Source organism: Camelus ferus, chromosome 11, assembly GCF_009834535.1.
Source record: "Camelus ferus isolate YT-003-E chromosome 11, BCGSAC_Cfer_1.0, whole genome shotgun sequence".
Classification (NCBI taxonomy): domain Eukaryota; kingdom Metazoa; phylum Chordata; class Mammalia; order Artiodactyla; family Camelidae; genus Camelus; species Camelus ferus.
Genome location: NC_045706.1, coordinates 32,552,913 through 32,576,559, shown reverse-complemented (window position 1 = coordinate 32,576,559; position 23,647 = coordinate 32,552,913). Strand labels below are relative to the sequence as shown.

Sequence of the window (23,647 nt, the reverse complement as noted above, 5' to 3'; positions counted from 1 at the left end):
GCTACTGCTCCATCCCCAGATTAAAAGTATCTCGGTTATTTTTCTTCACAAAGAGACACTAGCTGCTAGCTAGTGCTCTATTCCTTCCAAAGTAAATGCCCACACACGTATCATTTCATGTTTTGTCTCCTCCTATACAGTGCTTTATAGCTTGGTCATTTAAAAATATATATAGGCTCCCATTCCTTGGAGACGTAGCTGATTCCAGGTCTGGAGCAGGGAAGGTACAAGATGACCTCAGACACCGCGTGCCAGAAAGCAAGGAGGTACTCGTGGACTAAGGGGGAGCTTGCCCAAAGGAACAGCTGTAAAGGGCTTCTTCTCTCCGAATTTGGGATATGTCGAGTGTCAAAAAGAATGATGATGGTGGAGGAGGGTATAGCTCAGTGGTAGAGTGTGTGTTTAGCATATGCAAGGTCCTGGGTTCAATTTCCAGTACCTCCATTAAAAATAAGTAAATAAACTTAATTATCTCTCCCCCCAAAAAAGAATAATGATGGTAACTTATGAATGAAACAAATAATCTATTGAGCCCATAGTTATACTCAATAAATAAATAATATAAATATATAAACAAGTAAATAAATAGAGAAAGGAAAGGGGAAAGTTCTTTACAGAAGAATGCCAGCTAATTGATGTAGCAAGAAGGATAAAATTAGGAAGTTCACTGTGTTACAACCCCCAGTGAAATAAGTGATTCAAGCAAAGTCGTCAGTGAATGCTAAAACCGTTTTCTAAAATGTCATTGGGTGTCAGGATATTCTCATAGCACTAAAAGATCACACAGAGATTACATATTAAATACTAAAGAGCTGAAAGCACCTTTACAATGAAGAAATCCAGTAGGCATCACCTTCACAAGAGACCAAACTTACCAAGAAAAGTGAACTTCTCTTGATAGGCAGGGAACTGTATTCAACTATAGTCAATATCTTGCAATAACCTATAATGGAAAAGAACCTGAAAAAGTGTGTGTGGGTATATCTATATCTATCTATATGTGTGTGTATGTGTATATCTGTATCTATATCTGAATCTCTTGGCTGTACACCTGAAACTAACACATTGTAAATCAACTATACTTCGATTTTTTAAAAAACAGAAGTGCTAGGGACCAGGTATCTATTTTTTAAAGCTTTCCAGCTGATTCTAATTTTCACCCAGAATTGGGAATACCATCCCAGGGTTTAGATTTACACGAATATGTATGTATATGTACAATATGAAGTTGTAGTAAACAAATAAGCTGTCCTTATTATGGTCTCAGAATTTTGATTGTTAAAAGCTCTGCCTTACTAAGACTGTGGGGGAAAATACATACATCATATATGTAACTCATCCATTCAAAAATGTTTGTTTAGTTTATTCCTGTGGGAAAGCCTGACAGTATGCATTTCCTGAAGTGTTGCAGTAAGAAGTCACGTCATTTAGGTAATATTCTTGCCAAAAATGCTTAACCTGAATCCAATCATGAGGCAACATGTAGACAAATCTAAAATGTTGGATAGTCAACAAGATAACTAGCTTGGGCTCTTCAAAAAGGTCAACGACTTGAAAAAGCAAACAAAAAAGAAATGGGGGATTGTTCTAGATGAAAAGAAACTAAAGAGATGTAACAGTCAAACAAAATGTGTGAACTTTGGCTGGATGATAGAATTTAAAGAACAAAAGCCGTAAGATACATTTTGGGGCCAATTAAAGAAATCTAAATTGGGGCTGTATTTTAGACACCTTATTTGTCTTATGACAGTTTTCTTATGTGTAATAATGGTTTTGAGGCAATGTAGGAGAATGTCCTTATTCTTAGGAGATACATTCTGAATTATTTAGGGTGAGGTGTCATGATACCTCCTTTCAAATAGTTCAGCAAAAACAGTGAGGGGCAGGGAGGAGGGGAGGCACAGAGAGAAAGAAAGGTGGAAAGAAAAAGCACAGCTGTAAAATATTAACAGTTGAGTCAAGGTGAAGCATATACAGGTGCTCATTGTACTACTTCAGTGTTTCTGTAGCTTTCAAAAATTAAAAATAAAATAAAATAAAATGAGACCTCTTAGTAAAATAGGAACCGTAGGACCTAAGTTCCATGAAGCAAGGGATGTTATGTTTATTCTCTCACTGGTGTACCCCAAGCCCTTAGAACAACCCCCTGGCACATAGTAGGCACTTAGTAAAGATGCATTTCATGAAAAAAAGACAATAACCGTGGCCCCAGCCTGGTGTCAGAGGGATGGATGGAAGCCACAGAGTGGGCGTGTCTGCCCAGTAGCGCCCAGCCAGTCAGCGCGGTTCTGAGCTCCACCCGGGAGGCTCCTGTGGCCAGTGCTCCCTTTGCTGCATCTGCCTTTCCTGCTGCCAGCTGGGCGGAAGGTGGGGGAAAGAAGCGTCACTCAGCCAGAATGGCTCACTCGTGACCTGCTTTCTCGCCACGTGCCACAGTCCAACCGGAGATGGCAAGGAGACGTTTCTGATAAGAGTATTAAGGGAGGTAAGCTCCCGTCAGCGCCCACGGGTTCCGTCGCCTCGTGGATTCAGGGGAAAATGGGAACGTTTGTTAAACCTCCTGGATCACAAGATCCAGTACACCCCAGGCAGCTGGTGAAATTGAAAGTCTTACAGTAAGGCAACAGCTGACCTTTTTTTTTTTTTTTAATCGTTTTAATGCCACCAAAACAATAGATTGTTTTTAAAAGATGAGTTTTGTACAATTCTATGAGTTGAATGGCGTACTACTTCGTTTCTAAAGGCTGGGGTACAGGAACCATATATTAAGAAATGATAAAATATGAATTCAAAAAATGCCTGGAAAGTTAATGGAGGAGGAGAGTTGGGGGTGAGGGAGTCAAATGTTGACACAGTGGCTCAGCAGACAGCCGGCCAGCTAGAGGTGTCTTTCTCTCCTTTTTTCTTTCTCCTTCTCTTCTTTGTTCTTTCTTTTGCTGTCTCCTTTCTTTCCTCTCTTCACCCCCTTTTCTTTCTTTTTCCTTTTTGCCCTTCTTCCTTTCTTTTTCTCTCTGTCTCATAAAAAAATCACGTGAAACTCAAGCTGACCTCAGCCTCCACCTCTCCTACTTCCCATAAGCAGAGCCATGTCCCTCCTAATAGCGACTGTTTGAGAAGGAGGTTCAGACCCTTTTAACTTGGAAAATCCCCCCAGGCATGTCATCTTTCCTGTGTAGACCTGCAAGGGAGGTGATTTTACCTCTCCCTCTTGGAAGGAGCCTGGCAGTACTTTCTGAACTGAATTCACATAAGAAAGGGAAGAGCCTGTTTGGAAGAACATACTCTTTTGCTGCCAACACAAGCAGATCTTTTCGAGAGGAGGGATACTGTCACCCCTCCAAGATCTTTGCTCTCCTTCGGAGCCCAGGCGCTCAGGTTTCACAAAGGAATTTATAGAGCAGACTGACGCCTCTGGGGTTGGAAGGGGCTCAGGACTGCGTGGAGAGCGTGAAGAGGGACAGGCACCCCTCTCTGCTTTGTGTGGGCTGGGGATTGTTTACCAGGGGATGAAAATGTCCTCTCACTGAAAAGGAATGTTTGGCAAGGAAATGACCTCTGTAGGTTCAACCCAGTGGCTCCCTGGGGAGTCAGTTTGAGTTAGTAACAGATTAGAACCACCAACCTGGACAGAGCGTGCTGGGAGGGGCAGGGGAGGGGGCTGGGATCACAGGGGCTTTGTGATGTTTAGAGCAACTCCTGCCTTCAAAGGGCAGCAGTCCTCCTGGCAAATTATATTTTGAGAAAGAAAGAAAAGGAACTGAGAAGGGAGAAATCATAATGAAAAATAAATGTTTCCTACTGTATCACTCAGCTCAGAGCTGGTCCTTGGTCCTTTGAAAACCATGTTTGGGGGTACTGAGGTGGTGTGGGGTGAGTTGCTCTGGTGCTGACATCGACATTTGGGAGAAGTGGAGAGAGATGACATCTTTCCTTATTTGGTGGCTCTGGGAGCTGCATACCCTCTTCATCTTTCTTCCCATCAGAACCTGGCCCTGGTCAGCAGAAGTCCAAGCCATTCCACAGCCCCCACCCTTGGTACTTCCTTATCTCGGAGTCTTCACTGTGGAATTCCCAGGCCCACCCCAGTGCTCCGGATGTGCCTCAATCTATGGCCTGCCACTTGGCTCCTCTTGTGATGACAAGCAGATAACATAGTTCACATGCCTTCTCCTTTTCCTGCATACCAGCCGGACCCCAGCTCCAAAAAGGAAACGCACCACAAACCGAGAGAGATGGAGTTTTATTTTTATATAGGCATTGTTAAGACTGCTGTAAGCCTAGAATTGTGGAAAATGCTTTCCCATGTTGCTGCAGTTAATCCCCTCAATCATTCCAGGATTTTTACAGATGAGGAAATTAGTGGGTACCAAGGTTAATGAAATATCCACAGTTCCATAACAAATGTGTGTGTGTGTGCGTGTGTGTGTGTGTGTGTGGAGGGTGAGGGTGGTGGCCAGATTCAAACCTGAGACTGACTCCAAGTCCAGAGCACTTTTACTGTAGTTAAATCCCATCACAGCCAAGCCTGACCCCCATGGCAATCATTCTCAAGATTTACCAAGTTCGGACATCATTAACTTCAAGACAAGCATTCTTTCGTCAAGGCATGCTATCAAAAGCTGCACTTTTATTATTCATCAACATCTCTATGGTTACAACCAAAACTCAAATGCAGTTTACAAAGATTCCATATCTGAGAAGCAACAAGAAAACAGAAAATATTTGTTAAGCACATCAGTAAATGAGTAAGTGTAAACATGAAATAAAGTGGCAAGAATATGTTCAAATCAATAAATACGGAGTTAGATGCCTCTTTTAAAAGGCAGATGCTCTTATAGGGGGTAAAGCAATACGAACCAAACTATCAGCTGTTTGTAAGGGACATGACTGTACCAGGATGACTTTGAGAGGATGAAAATAAAGGATGGACAAAGAGATACCATGTAAATGCTACCAAAATATGCAGAAGGGGCAATATTACTACCAGACAAAACAAATTCAAAGCAAACAGCACTAAATGAGACAAAGAAGGATAAGAAACACCATCCAACAAGAATTTCTACGAATAATTAATTTTTATGCAGTCAAGAACATAGCATCAAAATATCTGAAGACCAAATCTGTGTCCTCAGGCATGCTGAGAACAAGTACACAGAGTAAAAAGTACTGTTTGGACCCAATAGGATCCTGCTGTCTCTTCCAGTGGGTAATTTATATGCGGTGTATTTAAAGCAAGGAGCTTAAGCTCAGACTTCCAGATTGGAAAGATTCAAAGTATTTCAGGGAGAGCTTATTTACGTTGTATGAGTATTTTACGTCAGGGAAGCATTATAACAAATAGACCGTGAAAATCACACCACATCCTAAGGAAAAACAAAAAGCCACAGAAGGTTCTTGGAGTGTCTCTTCAGGAAATCCTCAAGCACCCAAGGCCCTTGCCAGTTAGGGTAATGTGTTCATAAATTTCCCCTAACAAACTCATTCCAGCATCAGAAAATGACAAATCATTCAAACTTTAAAGGATTGATAGCTAAACTCTTCCAGGACTGTGGGCATGAATCCAGGAAAGGAATTTATGCCAGAAAATGGAACCCCTTCCTGCCAGAAATGGAAATAAAGATAGAAAGAAACCCAATGACTTCATTTCAACTCACATCTACCACATTTTAGGCAAGAGAGTGAGGAGGCAGCTTAGAGCTTCTCACAGATGAGATGAAATTCTTTGAAAAAGTAAAGAACTAGAGTGTTCAGTTCTTAAATGAATCTCATCTTCCCCAGCTGGGTTGGGTCAGTGGAGGAAAGAGGTTGAGAAGCTAAGGAGGGGAAAGGTTGTCTGTGAACCAGGCACCTAGGTTCCAAGTGACGTCTTTAGAGAGGACACAATTTGAATTGATGGGAAAACCTAAAACTAGTAAGTGCAAATTTAGAATATTTATTCTGCTAAGTGTAAATTAGACAATGAATAAGTCAGAAACGCTTGAAGGACAATGAATGTAGTTGAGCTCACTAGTGCCTTATATTCTATACCCAAACCAAAAAAAAAACCAGATACATATTACTATATACAAAATTGATAAACAACAAGGACCTACTGTATGGCACAGGGAACTATATTCAGTTTCTTGCAATGAGCTGTAATGGAAAAAAGTCTGAAAAAAATGCATGTATAGGTATAACTGAATCACTTCCCTGTACATCTGTGGAAATACAGAATGGAGACCCTACTAGGTCACTGACCAGCAAGGGTTTTTGGTGTGTGAATGAGTTGAACACACACATACATGTATTTGTATGTATAGAGATAGACAGATATTAATTTGGGGTCTCTTTCTATCTCTCCCTCTCCATTCCTTGCATTCTCTTTTCTCCCTCTCCCCTCTCTGGTCTCACTCTGTGCCTCTGTTTTTCATTCCCTGCGTGTCTGCTGGTAGCTGATCTTTTCTCTGCTGTCTCTCTGTGAGCTCAGTCATAGGCTGTCTGCCCTTCCTCAGTCTGTCTTCCTCCCTTCCTTACTCTTGCCTTTTGGTCTGGCTGTGGTTTTTGCCCCTGCTGCTATGATGTATTTTCTATTGACGGACTGAGCATTCAGGATGACCAAATACGGTAATGGTTGCAGTCAGGGTTGAGATCATAGTAGCCAGGCAATGCTTTGACCCTGCACGGTGCTCAGGAAACTCAGGACTGTCACAAACACTGGGCCATCTCAGATCCAGGCTCCTGAGACCAGGAGGAGCCAGAGGCGTAGCCAGACCCCAGTTTATAAAAGGCATCAGAGGCTCTCTTTTGGCAGCTGCTGCTTGTTACAGTTCAGTCGATTTTCTATCCCAAAGCAATTTACATTCATGTCTCTGTTATGATCACTTTGCTGTGCCCTTCCCGGGGGGAAACCATCTTCCTTAGAATCATTTAGATAATTAGAGTAAATCCACTGGCTAAGGAATGCTCAGGTACAACAATGAAACTATTGAAGGATTTTTTTTTTTTAAATTCACTCTCCTTTTAGAAGAATGTTCCAAGAAATTGCCACATCACAGTACTGAAATGTCAAGAATTCCTCTCATGTCTTGCCATGGCTAATGCCAGGAACATTCTAGAACACTGCAATTGCTTGTTCCTTAGAGTGAAGGATAAAGGATAATTTTGTTTGCCTGAGCTTTAACCCACCTGAGAAATAGTTTTCCAAGGTCCTCCGTAAGAAAAAGGCTGACTGGAAAACGTTCAACCAACCTATGGGGAAATAACTTTTTTATTAAAGAGCTTTGCTTAATCAAGCATTCCTCTATGGCATTTTAGGGATTTCATTTTTACTGAATCCTTCCAGAACCAGCAGGAAAACTTCAAAATGGACAGCACTAACTTCAGCTGCAGAAGACAGTTGCACTGAGGATTAGAAGAGACAGGCTATAGTGCAATATGTCGAGGGTCCAGCTTCGTTTTTCTGTATTTCCCTTTTGTGGTTTTTTTGTTTTTTTAAAGAGAAGTCCAAATCAGAAAGGATAGGGAAGCCTATCCCTTAAATTCATGGCTCATGAAATTGATTAGAAAGGTCTTTTGTGGAAGGGCTATGTAGAGCATGAAATTTACCACCGAAGACAAATTCTAAGCTGTAATAGGACTTTTCCCTAACCCAACCTGTTTATTAGCATTTATTGAGCACTCACTGTATGCCATGTCCTGGGATAAACGTTAATTAGCTCATTTAATCGCACAGTAATCTTTTAATACAGATATGATTAATATTCCCTGTCTTACAGATAAAGAAACCAAGGCTGGTGGGTTAAAGTAATTTGTTTTCATGGCTAGGGAGGCAGCTGAAAGGTAGAAGAAAGTGGATCAAGTTTGGATTGTGAAGACCTGAGTTCAAGTTCTGTCGACTTAAATTGGTTATCTTGAGTGATCTTGAGCTACCGGTTTTCTTTTTTTTTTTTTTCCCCATTTTTTCAACTATAAAACTGAGATAATAAATCCTATCATTTGTGATAAAGATGAGAATGTCTATGTAAAAAATAATCTTTATAAACCCTAAATTGAAATGATATAGTATGACATTTCTGGGTTGGATTTCAAAGAAGGAGAGGAGCTAGCTGGCTGGCAAAAAGAGCCCTCAAGAATTTTAAGAAATCACAGTTCTTACACAGTGGGTCCCAGGAAATGACCTAGCACTTTGACTAACTTCCTGAATTTAGATAAATCACACTTTTTTTTAAAACGTTGTTTGTCTCAGCTATTAAACGAAGTTAGACTAGATGTTATCAAATGCCCCTTTGTCTCCCTAGATATTTTGATTTTTGACTGTTGGTTTGCTTCAATTTATGTTTTCATATTTAGGTAGGAATATAAATTAAAATCAAGAATATTATGGCTGGAATTTCAATTTTGAAAAAATGTGACATGTGAAGACTCCCAACGCTTGAAATTTGTAACTAACATGTATGAAATCACTCAAAGTGACTTTCAGAATATTTTTATCTGTCATCATATTTGAATAGAAGCATCTGAGTGCTGAACTTCAGATCTTCAATGTGTTGTAACCGCTCATTGATTTCCAGTTGCAGTTTCAGCTTGTGAAAACTTGCCTGTTACTCTTGGTTACTGTATTAGTTTTCTCGGCCTGCCATCACAAACAGCATGGCTTAAACAGTAGAAAGTTATTTTTCTCTAGGAAAAGTCTAGAAGCTAGAATTCTGAGATCGAGTTATTGGCAGGACTGGTTCCTTCAGCAGGTTTTGCGGGAGAGTCTATTCCAAGCCTCTCACCTAGCCTCTGGTGGGTGACTGGCTGTTATGGGTTGAATTATGTGCCCCTCAGATTTGTATGTGGACGTCTTAACCCTCAGGATTTCAGAATGTGACCTTATTTAGAGGTAGGGTGTTTATAAAATTAATCGAGTTAAAAGGAGGTCTTTAGGGTGGGTCCTAATCCAGTATGACTGGTGTCTTTATAAGAATGGAAAATTTGGATAGAGACACATACAGAGGAAAGAGGATGTATAGGCACAGGGAGAAGACAGCCATCCATAAACCAAAGAGAGAGGGCTGGAACAGATTCTGCCTCGCAGCCCTCAGGAAAGACCAACCTTGCCAGCGCCTGATCTCAGACTTCTAGCTCCTGGAACTCTGAACCAGTACACTGCTGTTGCTCAAGACACCCAGTTTGTGGTAGCTGGTTATAGTGGCCCTAGGAAACTGACATACTGACAAGCTCTGGGATTCCTGGGCTTGTAGATAAATCACCCTGATTTCTGGCTTCATGTTCACATGGCGTTCTCCCTGTGTGTGCGCATGTCTGTCTCCAGATTGCTCCTTTTGATGAAGGATATTTCATGTTGGGTTAGGGCCCATCCCCTACTCCAATGTTACCTTGTCTTAACTAATTATATCTGCTACAGCCCTATCTCCAAATAAGGTCACCCACTCTACTCCAGTGTGATTTACCCTACTCCAGTAAGACTTCATCTTAACTAAGTACATCTGCTACAACCCTATTTCCAAGTGAGGTTGTATTCTGCGGTCCTGGGAGTTGACTTTAACATGTGAATTTTGGGGAGATACCATTCAGCCCATAACACTTATGCATCGTGGTAGACTGAAAGATATGACCGCAATATTTTACAGCTCCTCACAAGAGGTGGAGTCTTTTCTCTCAAACGTTGAGTGTGAGCAGGACCTTGGCGGACTCTGACTAAGAGAACAGAACAGCGTTGATGCTGTTTGAGGTCTGGAGCCCAGGTCTCAAGAGTCCCTGCAGTTTTTGTCTTCCCCAACTTGGGCTGCTGCCCAGGGACCGCCATGAGCAGAAGCTGGTCCCACCTCCACGAGGATAAGAAGCCTTGTGGAGGGAAACCAGTGTGCCCCGGTCAACAGCTAGGGGTGGGAAGGAATAAATCGGGAGTTTGAGATTTGCAGACACTAACTACTATATATAAAATAGATATACAACAGGTTTCTTCTGTATAGCACAGGGAACTAAATTCACTATCTTGTAGCAATCTATAATGAAAAAGATTAAGAAAACAAATATATGTATGTATATATATATTATATATGCCTGAATCACTATGCTGTACACCAGAAATTGGCACAACATGGTAAATTGACTATACTTCAATTAAAGAAGAAAAAGAAAAAAAAAAGTCAGCAACTGCCAGGCATATACGTGAGACCATCCTGGACCTTTTAAATAGGGGCTGACAAACTACAGCCCATGGGCCAAGTCCAGCCCAGCAGTTTGGATAGCCTCTGTGCTGAGAATGACTTTAACCAGCCTAATGTTGGAAAATACCAAAAGAATATTTTGTGACTCATGAAAATGATGAAATGCACATTTCAGAGTCCACAAATAAAGCTATATTAGAACATAGCCACACTTAACTTGTTTACAAATTGTCCATGGTTGCTGTTGTGTTATAATGGCAGACACGAGTATTTGTGAGAGAGACCATTAGACCGTAGAAACCTAAAAAAATTCACATCTGGCCCTTTAAAGAAAAAACTAAGCACAGCTGAGTGTCTAACTGAGTAGCCCTGCATGAGTGAGCCCAAAGGATGCCAGCAGAGGTGAGGGCCAGGCTGCCCGCAGAATCAGAACAAATCCTTGTTTTAAGCCACAAAGTCTGAGGGTGACTTGCTGTGTAGTTAACCAAGATAATTATTTATCTGACTTCCAGTTAAGTGAAAAGTAATTTTTAATATGAAGTCAAAACAGTACATACCTGTTTTTACAAAAAAAAAAAAAACACACACAAAAACCAAAAAACTCACAACATGGAGGATCAGAACCAACCTTTCAAACTTTTTTTTCCACGTGCATAGTTGTGATTTTTCAGGTAATGATATTTAACTAACAGTCACGAGGGCAAATAATGAGAAGACCCAAAACTCTGCACGAAACTATGTTCAGTGCCCTCAGTTCATGTTGGAGTTCATCCTAAACTCTGAGTTTCAGCATTTCAGGCTCCTGGACTGGTAGCCTAAGAGTCTTGACAAGAGCGCCTGAAAATAGCTGGAAACAGTTCATCCTTTCCTTTGCGTCCTCATCACTGGCAAGAGAGTTGAACTGTTCTGAGACAAACCTGGAAAGAAATAACATTGCATCCGTTTGTTTTCTGAGTACTGCCGTGGTGAACTGACTTCCTGTGCAAGAGACGCAGCCGTAGCCTAACCACAGAAATGTACAGCTTCTGGCCTCTAACCATGAAAGCTGGGACCCATGAGATCTGGGAAAACCTGGGTCTGAATTTTCCCACTTAAGTTGGAGCTCCTGCCTTGAGCACAGCAGCTAAGTCCCCACAATGTATCAGAGGGATCACGGAATTAAGAGGTAAAAGACCCAAGTTCTTCTCATCCTGGGCCACTTGGCATCTTCTCCTCTACAGATAAGGAGCAGAATGATGCCTCACTTCTTACCTAGCAATAATAATATCCAGTAACACCTGACAGTATCTTATATTCACATGTTGAATATTAACAATGTACTGGGTAATGTTCTGGGCATAGAGCAGTAAACAAAACTCAGTCCTTGCTCTCATGGAGCAACTCACAAAGAAGGTCAAATTCTGCAGTGGGAGTGACAATTTTTGATATAAGTTTTACAGGGATCTTCTGGCCACTCTGGCAAGAATGGATTGCAAGGAGGGTGAGGGTGGAAGCAGACCACTTAGAAGGCTGTTGCAATAAGACAGGTGAGACTTGACTGTGGCTTAATGATGGTAGAAGTGATAACACATGATCAGAGACTGGATACGTTTTGAAGGTAGAACCAACCAAAATTTTGTGCTGGGAAAGTGGTGGAGGGGGAGAAAAAGAGTCGGGGATGACATCAAGGTATTTCTCTGAGTACTTGTGGGGGTGGCTCTGCCATGTGGTGCAGGGAGATGGACGACTCCACAAGACAGTCTCTTCCAATGAGGCTGCTCAGGCAAGGCTCTCCCCTGGATCGAGGCTCCTTGTCAGTGGGTTGGACAAGTGGTAGACACAATGACCCTTGATGGGCAGTTATGCAGTTCCAAGCAGCTCCCCCATTTCTCTGGGGAAGCACCTCTGTGTCCTTCACTGGGGTGGTCCCCGGCAGCCCTGCTCTCCCTTCGATACCTGATCTCATCTATCCTTTGGAGACTTTGGGCACAAGAGGGCTCTATTTTCTGTGCCTTAGGGAAATGAGAACTTGAGGGTGATGCCTTTGTCTCTCTTTGCGTTCCTGCCTGCCCCGGCTCTTTCCCTGGGGCTCACACCTCTAGGGTGGATCTGCAGCTGAAGAGGCTGAGCAGACTTTCATCTATGGATCAAAATGGCGGTCTACCCACCAGAGTTGACAGACAGTTCTCTTGGGCCTCACTTCCCTAGCTAGAGGGAGGGACTGGTTGGTGACCTTCTCCCTGAGACAAGGGCAGCCTCTCTTTGAAAATGACGGATTTTCTCAAAGGCAGCCTCCATCCAGATTCCAGTCCCCTCCTATATCTCTTCTCCCCCTGGGCCCTAGGTGATGGTGGTGAGTGGTAGGTGGTGGATGGTGGCAGGTGAGAGGGGGCGGTCCTATAACCAGGGAACTTATTAACATCTCGCTAGTGTTATCTCTACTCCATAAAGCAGTCAAGTCAGGAGCAAGAAAAAACAAAACAAAACTTAATACTTCACAATATCCCATTATACCCAGGATGGGTTGTTGCCTTGAAGAGACCCCTGTCTGCCCCTAACAACATGCATCAGAAATGGGGGCCCTGCCCAAGGCAATTAGGGAGACTCCTACCAACAGAAGAGATGTGGAAATTTGCATTTCCCACTTATGTGAGGCCAGGGGTGACGATCCTGGCCTAAAATAACTTGCTCTGAGCCAAGCAGCCTAATGGGACATTTAACCTCTCTAAGACTCAGTTTCCTGATCTGCAAAATTAGGCTTGAATTAGTCTGCATGGTTTTCCCAGCTCAGCTTTTTAAGAGTTAAGATGACAGAATGTGCTGATGTTATAAATAAAAGAAACAAGTAATTTTTTTTTTAGCTATCTGGAAATCCCCTTCACAATTTGTGACTAGGGATAGAATTCAGATTCATAACCCAGGGTAATCTTTTCCTATCTCAAATATCCCCAATTTACTCTCTGGCTTACTGTTACATTCCATGGTGAGTTAAGCCAAACGTATGTTGTCCTGATTAAGTAAAAGCAACAGTCAACTAACTTGAACTTCAGGCTGAGAAATAAACTCATACAGCTAGAGAGGCAAAGATGTCAAGTAACACTGACAGAATCTATCAAAGGAGTCCAGTGACAAATGGATAAGGAAGGAGCAAGGGCGTCTTTGTCCAGGACGATTAAAATTATCTTAATACTACAAGATGGGTTTGTTGGAAGGACACATGAGGATCTTGGGGAACCCAAAGGCAGGCAGGGTAGCAGGCCCCATGGGGCCGAAGACCACTAGGAACTAGGGCAGCCCTTCTCACCAGCTCTCCAGGCACCTGGTCTTTTATCTGGCTTCTCTCTGCATATCTACAGGCGTACCTCAGAAGTATTGTGGGTTCAGTTCCAAACTGCCCTATAAAGCACATATTGCAATAAAGCGAGTCACATGAGTTTTTTCGTTTCCCAGCACATACAAAAAGTATGTTTACACTATACTGGGGCCTATTAAGTATGGAATAGCATTATATCTAAAAAACCAACGTGCATATCTTGATTTTAAAATACTTCATTGATTAAAAATGCTAGCCGTCATCTGACAATGCAGGGTTGCTACAAACCTGTGTTTTGTTTAAAAAAAAAAAGCCACGATAAAGTGAAGCACAATAAAACAGAGATATGCCTGTACTTCCCTTTTACAGAGGGGAGGTGTGGGCAGGGTTGACAGACTGATGAAAAAGTGTATAACGAAGTGCAAATATCTCGGGGGGCCTTTTCCCTAATAAAACTATCTTGAGTTTTGGTTACTTGCACTTCTGGTTTGAGTGGCCTTTGCTGCTGGGGAGTGCCTGAGAAGCTTAAATGGTGGGTCACTTAGGATCACCAGTAAGGAAAAAAAAAAAAAAAAAGATAAAGCCCTGGATAACAAGAAAGGGATAGCTGATTGAAAACTGTCACCTCCCTGAAAGACGGGAACAAGATGGGAAGCTCCCATATCCCTCATTCATGATTCTGGAGACAGTTGACCTGTTGACTTAGAGATATCATTAGAAAGGGTGGGCTGGAAATAATGACAGTGTCAGAACCTGTTAACCACATGAAGATCTGAGAAAGAGTGCGCCTTCAGGAAGAAAAAGTGAACCTTGGCCTGTTACTCAGATGTCTTTGGCTCTTTCTTTCTTTCTTTTTGGAAATAATTTCCAGACCTCAAAATAATTTGAGCCAAAAGTTAGAGCCCAGATCCTAGTCCCGGCTTTGACACTAATTTTTCAGAAATCTTTTTCCTGGAGCCTGGAGTTTGACGAATGGCAAGGAGTTCCTTCCCTGCTGCCTTTGGTAGCCAAATGCTTTGATGTGTTAGAGAGGACATTCTAGTTCTGGTTCCATCACTTACCAGCTATGTGCCCTTGGGGAAATTCTTAACCTAAGTTTTTCTCATAACGATTTGAATGGTTAGCTTTCTTCTGCTGTGTCATTTGTGTTACATTCAACTCCTTCAAGGCAGTGTTTCTCACCTACAGTACTTGGCCCTATCTCCTTTACCACTGTCAGCACAGTGCTAAGCTGGGAGCCCACGTTCGATAAATGTTTATCATTTTCCTGATTTTGGCAAAAAGATTAATAATCATTTATTTAAATTTCACTCTGGGCAAGACATCAAATCTGGTTGCTTTTTCTGTTTTTAGTAGAGATCTTAACTCTTAGAAGTCTTCCTTCTTTTTGGGGGGGGGTGGTGGATTAGATTGATTGATTGATTGATTTAAATGGAGGTACTGGAGACTGAACCCAGGACTTCATGCATGCTAAGCACATGCTCTACCCCTGGGCCATATCCTCCCTCATCCCCCCTCGACCCCCCCACCCCCAACCTCTGTCAATCTGGTTGCTTTGATGGTGGGGGTGAGGGGAAAGGGAGTAGGACAAACAAGGAACAAGCTTTGCCTTTAGGAATCTTCAATTCAGCGTAGGGACCACCTAGGGAGACAAGATGGTAATTTACCTGGAAGGTCTCTCCTCTTCTTTCCCACAATGTGTGACTCTAGGAAACTGTTTGGGACTAGAAAGTGTTGGGACCAGAGTTGTCAAGATAGACAATCCTGGCTTGCTGTTGACTCACAGAGACACAGAGAGGGAGCTGTTGCTGCTCATTAGCTGCCCCATTTTCCTAAAACAAATACGTATTGGACATCAAAGGAAGTATGCAGTCCTTTTCTGTCAGGTTCAGTTAATTGCCTCAAAGATCTGGAGCCACACAAGCTCAGGGGCAGAGCAGAGGCAAAGAGGAGAGTTATTTGTGCGTCATCCTTCTGATTTTGCCCCCACTCCTAATTTCCTTGCTCCACAGAAAGGAGCAAGTCCTCACCGCCTGCAGGCACCCAGAGCCTCTCCTGCGCACACCCCCCCCTCCTCCACCCGCTCCCTCAGCCCCTTCTCTTCCAGCCTGTTCTCTTTGATCTTCCAGGGCGGAAGGTGGAGGTTGGATGAGCAGGAGTTCTGGTCCCATGGATGAGGGGTGGGGCACGCAGGGGAAAGAGAAAGCAGTGAGGGGAGGGAGGGAGGAAGTTTCCATTTCAGGTTTCCATTAGTTTCCTCCTCAATGATGTAAAATCTGAACTCATACTATTTCCAGCCAGCAGACTAGCTTTCCTCTGCTAATACCCACTCCAGTGTCGCCTAGATGAGGCATTCCTGTTCTTCCTCTGAACAGAACTTTGGTCCTGTTTCTAGTGAAATAACAGTGCTGGCCTTATCGAGCTGAGCTTGTCCCCTCCACATTTTTTTCAGATAATTGAGAAGCTCCCTGGCATTAACCGACAATGATGGATGACTGTTCTCCCTAATTTCCACCCCTTCCCCTTCCCGGGTGGAAGAATAGGAGGCAAGTGTCAATTCACCCAGGATCCTTCCATAGGAGTCCAAGGATGTGTTGATCACCTGAGAAATTGCACTGCCTTCTCCATGATTTCTAGAGAAGCTGCTTGAGTTACACTTTCCTCTGTACTCAGAGTACAGTACACAACCCAGTGTAAGTGATTCATCTCTATGACTCCCCACCTGAGGCTGTGGGCCTCTGATGGTAAATGCTGCCCTGCCACCACCCCTCACAGACATTTTGTGAAAAGAAAAGAGAAATCTTTTGTTTTTGTTTTTACAGTTTTTTTTTTTTTGAAGTATAGTCAGTTTCTGACTATAGTGTCAATTTCTGGTGTAAAACATACTGTTCCAGTCATACATATACATATATTCCTTTTCATATTCTTTTTCATTATAGGCTATTACAAGGTATTGAATATAGTTCCCTGTGCTACACAGTATAAACTTCTTGTTTGTCTATTTTATATACAGTAATTAATTAGTATCTGCAAAACTTGAACTCCCAATTTATCCCTTCCCATCCCATTTCCCCTGGTAACCAAAAGTTTATTTTCTGTGTCTGTGAGCCTGTTTCTGTTTTGTAAATAAATTCATTTGTGTCGTATTTTTTTTAGATTCCACATATAAGTGATATCATATGGTATTTTTCTTTCTCTTCCTGGCTTACTTCACTTAGAATGAGGATCTCCAGGTCCACCCATGTTGCTGCAAATGGCATTATTTTATTCTTTTTTATGACCGAGTAGTATTCCATTGTATATATACCACAACTTCTTATCCACTCATCTGTTGATGGACATTTAGGTTGTTTCCATGTCTTAGCTATTGTAAATGGTGCTGCTATGAACATTGAAGTACAAGTATCTTTCAGTTACAGTTTTATGTGGATATATGCCTAGGAGTGGGATTGCTGGATCATATAGTAAGTCTATTTTTAGTTTTTTAAGGAATCTCCATACTGTCTTCCATAGTGGCTACACCAAATTGCATTCTCACCAACAGTGTAGGGGGGGTTTCCTTTTCTCCACACCCTCTCCAGCATTTATCATTTGTGGACTTTTGAATGATGATCATTTTGACTAGTGTGATATCTCATTGTAGTTTTGATTTGCATTTCTCTGATAATTAGCAATATTGATCATTTTTTCATGTCCCTATTGGCCATTTGTAGGTCTTCATTGGAGAAATGCTTGTTTAGGTCTTCTGTCCTTTTCTGGATTGAGTTTTTTGGGGGTTTTTGTTATTAATTTATATGAGTGGTACATATATATTCTGGAAATTATGTCCTTGTTAGTTGCATCATTTGCAAATGAAAAGAGAAATCTTTTGCCTCCCTTATAAATGTTAAGTAGGTTCAGCATCTGTCCTTCTCTCACCCCAAGTGCTATGAGTCACAATAAAAAGTCAGCCCATAACGGAGGAGATGTGATGTATACAAAGACAGGCAAAAGACAGATCAGCTTCTGGGCTGGAAGCTGGAAGGCCAGACAATTCTGGCTCCATTAACTTGTCTAAAACTGCATGAAGTGAATGGTATTACCATAACCCAGAAGGTTCAGGATTGTTGGACAATCCTAGTTCTAGTGAAGGAGAGACCAGGAAGAAAGAACTTGCAGTGTGTCTCCAGTGCTGACCCACAGGTGTGACCTGTCTGTTCCTGGTTGTGCAGGATTCAGATGATTCATTCTCCGAGCCTGGAGTCAGAAAATTATTTGAATCATATATGCAGTTCCCCCTGTTCTGATTTCATGTTCACTAAGTAACTGACAAATTATGATTTGATTTCCCATATATTTATTAATATTCCACTGTTTTCTAAAAAATATGAGGGAGCTTATGAATAAGAGTGCACAGGCTTCCATTTAAAAAATAAAATTTGATATAAATTAAATGGATACTGTGGGGTTTTGGTTTTGCCTGCCTCATATCCATTTCATTCTTATTCTTCCTTGTTTTCTTTGGGAGAAGTACCTCTCAGGTGGAACTGGTACCGTCCCATCCCAAATCCCTACACCTGGCCAATCTGAGCATCCCATCTGTCTGGTTGGTCTCAGTGGCTTGTCCAAGTCCCCCATGGAAGCACAATTCCAGGAACTTTGTTGGAATTATGGGAAAGAGAATCTCTTCTTCCACTGACACTGCTGTCTGTAGGATGATATGAGTCTGGTGCTGCCAGAAGCCACCATGTGGGGCGGCAGAAGCCTGAGAATGGAGGCCACATAGAAAAGAACACAGCCAAGAGACGGAGGGAAACAGACTGCATGCTGATGGGAATGTTTTAATTCTTGGGTCTAGCCATGGCTGAAGCTAGACCAACTTATGGGTTTTCTTAGTAGACCTAGTATACTCCCTTTTTTTCTTAATTGAGTTGAGTTTCTAGTCACTCTCATCTGAGGGTCATGGTTAATTCAGTAGAGAAGTTCATAGAGAGAAAAATTAGCATAGAGGAAAAAAAATGAGACCAGTAGCAAGGTGAGCACACATACCCACAAAATGCTTGCCATGAATCCAGTGTCCTTGCTGTCACTGCCCCACAAACTCAAGTCAAACTCCAGAGCCGCCAGCACAGGGTGAACCTGCTCAGTAATGTGAACTAGAGGACCCAGAAGAAGAAAACTGTGCAAATGCTCAGCAGAAATTTTACTATTCCCGATTATCAAAACTTAAAGGAATTTCCCCCTTGGGCTCCTGATAGAAATACTGTGTGAAACAGTGAATCACACTCTCAGTATTCCTACAATAAATACAACGATGAGTTAATAATGACTTTCCTAGGACTGTTTCTTAGGACATCCTGCACAGAGTGGATTGATAACATGACATGAAAGTACAGTTCACTGAGGACAGCTTTAAAGTCGGGGAAGTGATGTCAGTCTTGTGTGTGGCTCTTTGCTAACCTGGCTTAGTCAAAGTGACTCCTCCAAGGGGAACAAGCTGCAGATGGTGCCTCTAGGTGATGGAGTGGTTTGGGGGCGTAAACCAGTTACAGTTCTTTTGCTATGGGAAGCTGATCTATGTCTTACATTCTCTGGTAATTAGATGGATGAATCACTGTCTATTAAAGCCATTTGTACTGTTTTCCCATAAAACAATGTCATACGCAAAGAAGAGAATGGTTATCTTTGTCTTCTTTAGGAGGAGAGTGGGCCATGAGAACTGGGCTTCCTTTCTAGGTTTCCTAGAAGGGAGCCCTCCTGATTTAAAGGAGCCCGCGTGCCTGCAATCCATCAGAAACACGAGATTTCTTGTTGTTTTGTAATCTAATGAATTTCAGCACTGTGTGGCCAGCACTGTGGTGTTAAAAGGCAGTCAGGCAGCCCCTGCTTGATGGCAGAAGTGTTTCTAAACACATGTGAGTTGAATGTATAATTGCACCCTAGAAGTATAACTAATAAAGGTTTTCTGTCTCTGTTGAGATGGAAAAGTCGATAAAATCCCTAGTAACCCTTCACCGTCTAGAAATGATCTTGGAAGCTAGGTGTCTAGCATTTTGTATGTCCAACCAACTCTTTTTATTTATACGGCCATTATCCAGTTTTTAAATGTATGAACAAGTTCATCTCTAGTAGGCATAGATTTTAATGTATTTCTTTTGTTTCTTGATTTGTATTTCCATTCCATTTCTTCCATAGAATTTCATTCGAATGTAACATATTTTTATATTGGACAGTCTTTTATTGATGTTTATCTTGAACAAATACTCTATTGTAAATCAAAATTAATTCTTTTTATTCTTGTCATTATGAAGTTTACTGTTAAAATTTTCATCTGGATTCAGTTAACATCACAATAGATATTAATACATGATTGATCAAAACAACATAACTATATTATAGATTATAACACTTACTCAACATAAGAAATAAAATTGTACCAAATAGTTTCCTCTTAAGATAGATGGGACTGGTGTTTTCAGTTAGTTCACATATTCATGGGTGAATATTACTTAGTGCTAGAATGATACAGGATTCAGTATCAATTCTATTTCTTATTTTTGTTTTTTTATAGCATAAGCATTAATCAACCTGGTTCACATAACTAGATGGGAATGGAAAAAATTTTGTTTTCTCAATTCAACTCAATTTAATTCTAAGTTATATTCTTATATTTATTTATATGTATTCTTAGATTCTAAGTTCTTATATTTCTTATAATTGTCTAAGAATTATATAACATAATTAATAACATAATTAATGTAATTATTATATAATTAATATATAATATGTTACATATTCATATGCATATGATTCTTGTATATTTTTTCTCCTAAGTTATATTTAGAAAATCGCACAGTGATCCATGTAAAATACTTTTTAGTGATCTTTGAAAAAATGACTTGGCCCTCGTTTAATTTTGCTGAAAGCAAAGCATTAGACATCATAATACTTAGAAAATGATTTTTGAAATCCTATCATTAAAGTAATTTACTTTCTCAAAACTATTAGTTTCATTTGCCCTTTTTTTTCAAGCCCTAGACTTCTATACCCGTTGTGAAATTCAGGATGGATGAGTGGCATGTACAGCAGAGCAGCACAGTTGTGATGGGGAGTAGGGAAAGGAGGACAGCACGTCACCTCTGCAGGTCAACAGTCGTGGAAATGAGGCTCTGGAAAAAGACTCCCTTAAAACTCTCTCTTTATACCGTCATACCCTTAGAAAGATACTTACTAAACATAAGAAATAAAATGTGCATCTCAGTTTGAGGGCTATGTTCTAGTAAAGAAGGAAAGATTTTATAAAAATATATGAACTGTGATGTTTTCTGGTACTAAAAAGTGCTATAAAGAAGCTGCAAATGGTAACATCCTGGAGGGAGACTGCTATGTGAGCTAAGAGGATGGAAGAGCCCCTGTGATGGGTGCCATTGGACTTGAGGCCAAGGATGAGCCAGGCAGCTTGCAGAGCTGGGAAATTCATTCTAACCTGGAGGAACAGCAAGTACAGAGGCCCCGCTGAGAGTAAGCTTGGCGTGTTTGAGTATCAAGAAGAAGGCCAGTGTGGCCAGAGAACCGGGGGCCGCAGAGGAGTGATGGGAGGGGCCAGAGAAGTGGGCGGGCCTGGATTGTGTGGGGCCCTGAGGGACTGAGTATTATTTTCAGTGCAATCCAAAGCCATTTGAAGTTTTAACCAGGACAGTGACAGGAGCTGAGTTGTGCTTTAGAAAGATCATTCTGGATGCTAGGAGACGGGGTGGTGGATGACAGGGAAGTACTACTAAAGCCAGCAAGCAGCAATGCCATAGACTAATGCAGTTGTCCCTGAGGGCAGGGACAGTAGCTCAGGACAGGGGAGGAACAGTGGAGCTGAAGGAGGGGTGGAACTGGGGGGATAATTTGTAGAAAACGCCTATAGGAATGACTGAAGGATTGGCTATAGAGTGTAAAGAAAGGAAAAGAAAGAATCTCCCTGTAGGGTAAATTCTAGAAGTAGGGTTGCTTAACTATGTCCATGACATATTTCAACTTCAGAAAATTTGAACCCAGAAGTACTGAGCAGCTCTTTGGTTCATGGCATTAAGTGACCAAGAACTCCAGTCTGAAAATCTACCTGGATAAGCAATGATAGGGACCCCACTCATGGATCGTTGCTCCAAACCTCTATACATGTACCAGGCTGTGAAAATAAAATCCCTCAAAATGAAGCCTATTTTCACAAGGGAATTCTTATTGCCACAGTTCTGGTTAGTCCAAAGTATATGCCTATCAAGTTGTAAGTGAATTTTCTTTAACTTCTACCCATAAAGATTTGTGATGCTAAAATGTTTCCGAACTATCCATAATTTAAAAAAACAAATTTTGATTAACCTAGCAAGAGAAATGATCTAATCTCTCTCGCTATAGAGAATAGCACAAAAGTCTTGTTCTACAAAGAGGCAGTCAAAGCACACAGCCAAAATGTAGGGGAAAAAGTATTACAGAGGTGTGTCAGGCAGATAATTAATAAAATTCTACATTATCATGCTTGATTTTGTGATGATCATGGTATTTGTCAGTCTTTTAAAATCTGCAATTCATCGTGATTTCTCAGCCTAAATGAGTATTTATTTTCATATTAAATTTGTATTTTGATTTCGTATTCTTTGTGTTGAAGAGGGCTCTGCAAATTGTTTCAGCTTTAGGCTCACAGAACCTGGACCTGCCCCTGGCTAGTGACATCATTTATAGGGTAGGGGAGGCTTGGCAGGGAGAGAAGACTGTTGTTGTTTGGGGGGATGTGGTGTGTTGGGGGTTATCAACACTTCTGTGGGGTTTTTTTAGTTTTTTTTTTTTAAGGAAGTGCAGCTAGATTAAGTAAGAAATGACTGTTAGACATCCAAGTGAAATCTAGGCAGGTGGATAAATAAGTCTGGGACTCACGAGTTCTGGGTTGGAGACGTAAGTCTGAGTGTAACCCACGCATGGTTGGTGTTTGAAGCCCAAGATCTGTAAAATTACCCAGGGAAGGAGTTGATAGAGAAGGAAGAGAAGTGGGTTCCTGAAAGGGTTCTGAGCTCATTAACATTGGAAATTTATTTGTTTGTTTATGTTTTTTATTTGCACCAGGCAGGCATTCTGGCTGATTTTATTTTAATTAGTTAATTAATTTTTCTTGAAGTATGGTCGGTTTACATTGTTGTGTTAGTTTCTGGTGTACAGCATAGTGATTCAGATATATATATATTCCTTTTCATATTCTTTTTCATTATAGGCCATTACAAGGTATTAGATGTAGTTCCTGGTGCTATACAGTAGGACCTTGTTTATCTACTTTATACACAGTAGTTTGTATCTGCAAATCCCGAACTCCCAGTTTATCCCTCCCCACCCTCCTTACCCCTGGTAACCATAGGTTTGTTTTCTATGTCTGTGAGTCTCTTTCTGTTTTGTAAATAAGTTCATTTGTATCAATTTTTTAGATTCCACATGTAAGTGATATCATATAGTATTTGTTTTTGACTTGCTTCACTTAGTGTGACGATCTCCAGGTCCATCTGTGTTGCTGTAAATGGCAGAGCCTCAGCAGCAGCAGCCAGTGACATGGAGGGAGCCAGGAAAGCGGGTGTCCCAGGGGCCCGGGGGAAAGGACTCCATGGAAGAGGGGAGTCAGTCAGGCCAAACTCTGCTGCGAGGCCGAGAAAGACGAAGACAGAGCTGGCCAAGGGCCTTGGCTATCAGTGACTCTGACAAGAGCCATTTCCTTAGAGTGGTGGGTGAAGCACAGCTGGGTTTGAGAAGCGTTTGGGAGAGTGTGGCTGGTGAGGAAGCAGTGACAGCACATGTAGACATCCCTCTTGAAGAGGACGGCTGTGACAGGGAGCAGAAAAAGGCAGCAGTAGCTGGAGGAGGGTGTGGGCACAAGGGAGTGTGTTTGGATTTTTTTTAATGTGTGATATCCACACACAAAAATGCATATTGATGAGTGGATGTGAGTGAGCCAATAGAGAGGAAAATTGATGATGCAGGAAAGAATGGGGATGATTGTAGAGGAATCTGGGGTCCAAATGGAAGCATTTCCCTTAAGAGCAAGGAAAGAGGGATGGTAGAGAATGGGGTCACCAGTGCAGGCAGGCAGGTGGGTTTGGTGTTGGGAGCATGAGGTAGTCCTCATCTGATTCCATCTATCATCTGTATACAGCATGCAGCGAGTTTAGAATCAGGAAATGACTGTTCTGTTTTTTAA

General features: G+C 41.6%; 2 long non-coding RNA genes across 2 annotated transcripts in view; one reads left to right on the top strand and one right to left on the bottom strand.

The window, feature by feature from the left end:
- Positions 1–2,208: 2,208 nt before the first annotated feature.
- Positions 2,209–23,647, top strand: part of LOC116667129 — a 153,873-nt gene continuing 132,434 nt past the window's right edge. The window contains exon 1 of the long non-coding RNA XR_004323888.1: positions 2,209–2,485. This is a non-coding gene — a long non-coding RNA (uncharacterized LOC116667129). The remainder of the gene's footprint in view (positions 2,486–23,647) is intronic.
- Positions 10,385–23,647, bottom strand: part of LOC116667127 — a 41,436-nt gene continuing 28,173 nt past the window's right edge. Inside the window, exon 3 of the long non-coding RNA XR_004323886.1 lies at positions 10,385–11,071. This is a non-coding gene — a long non-coding RNA (uncharacterized LOC116667127). The remainder of the gene's footprint in view (positions 11,072–23,647) is intronic.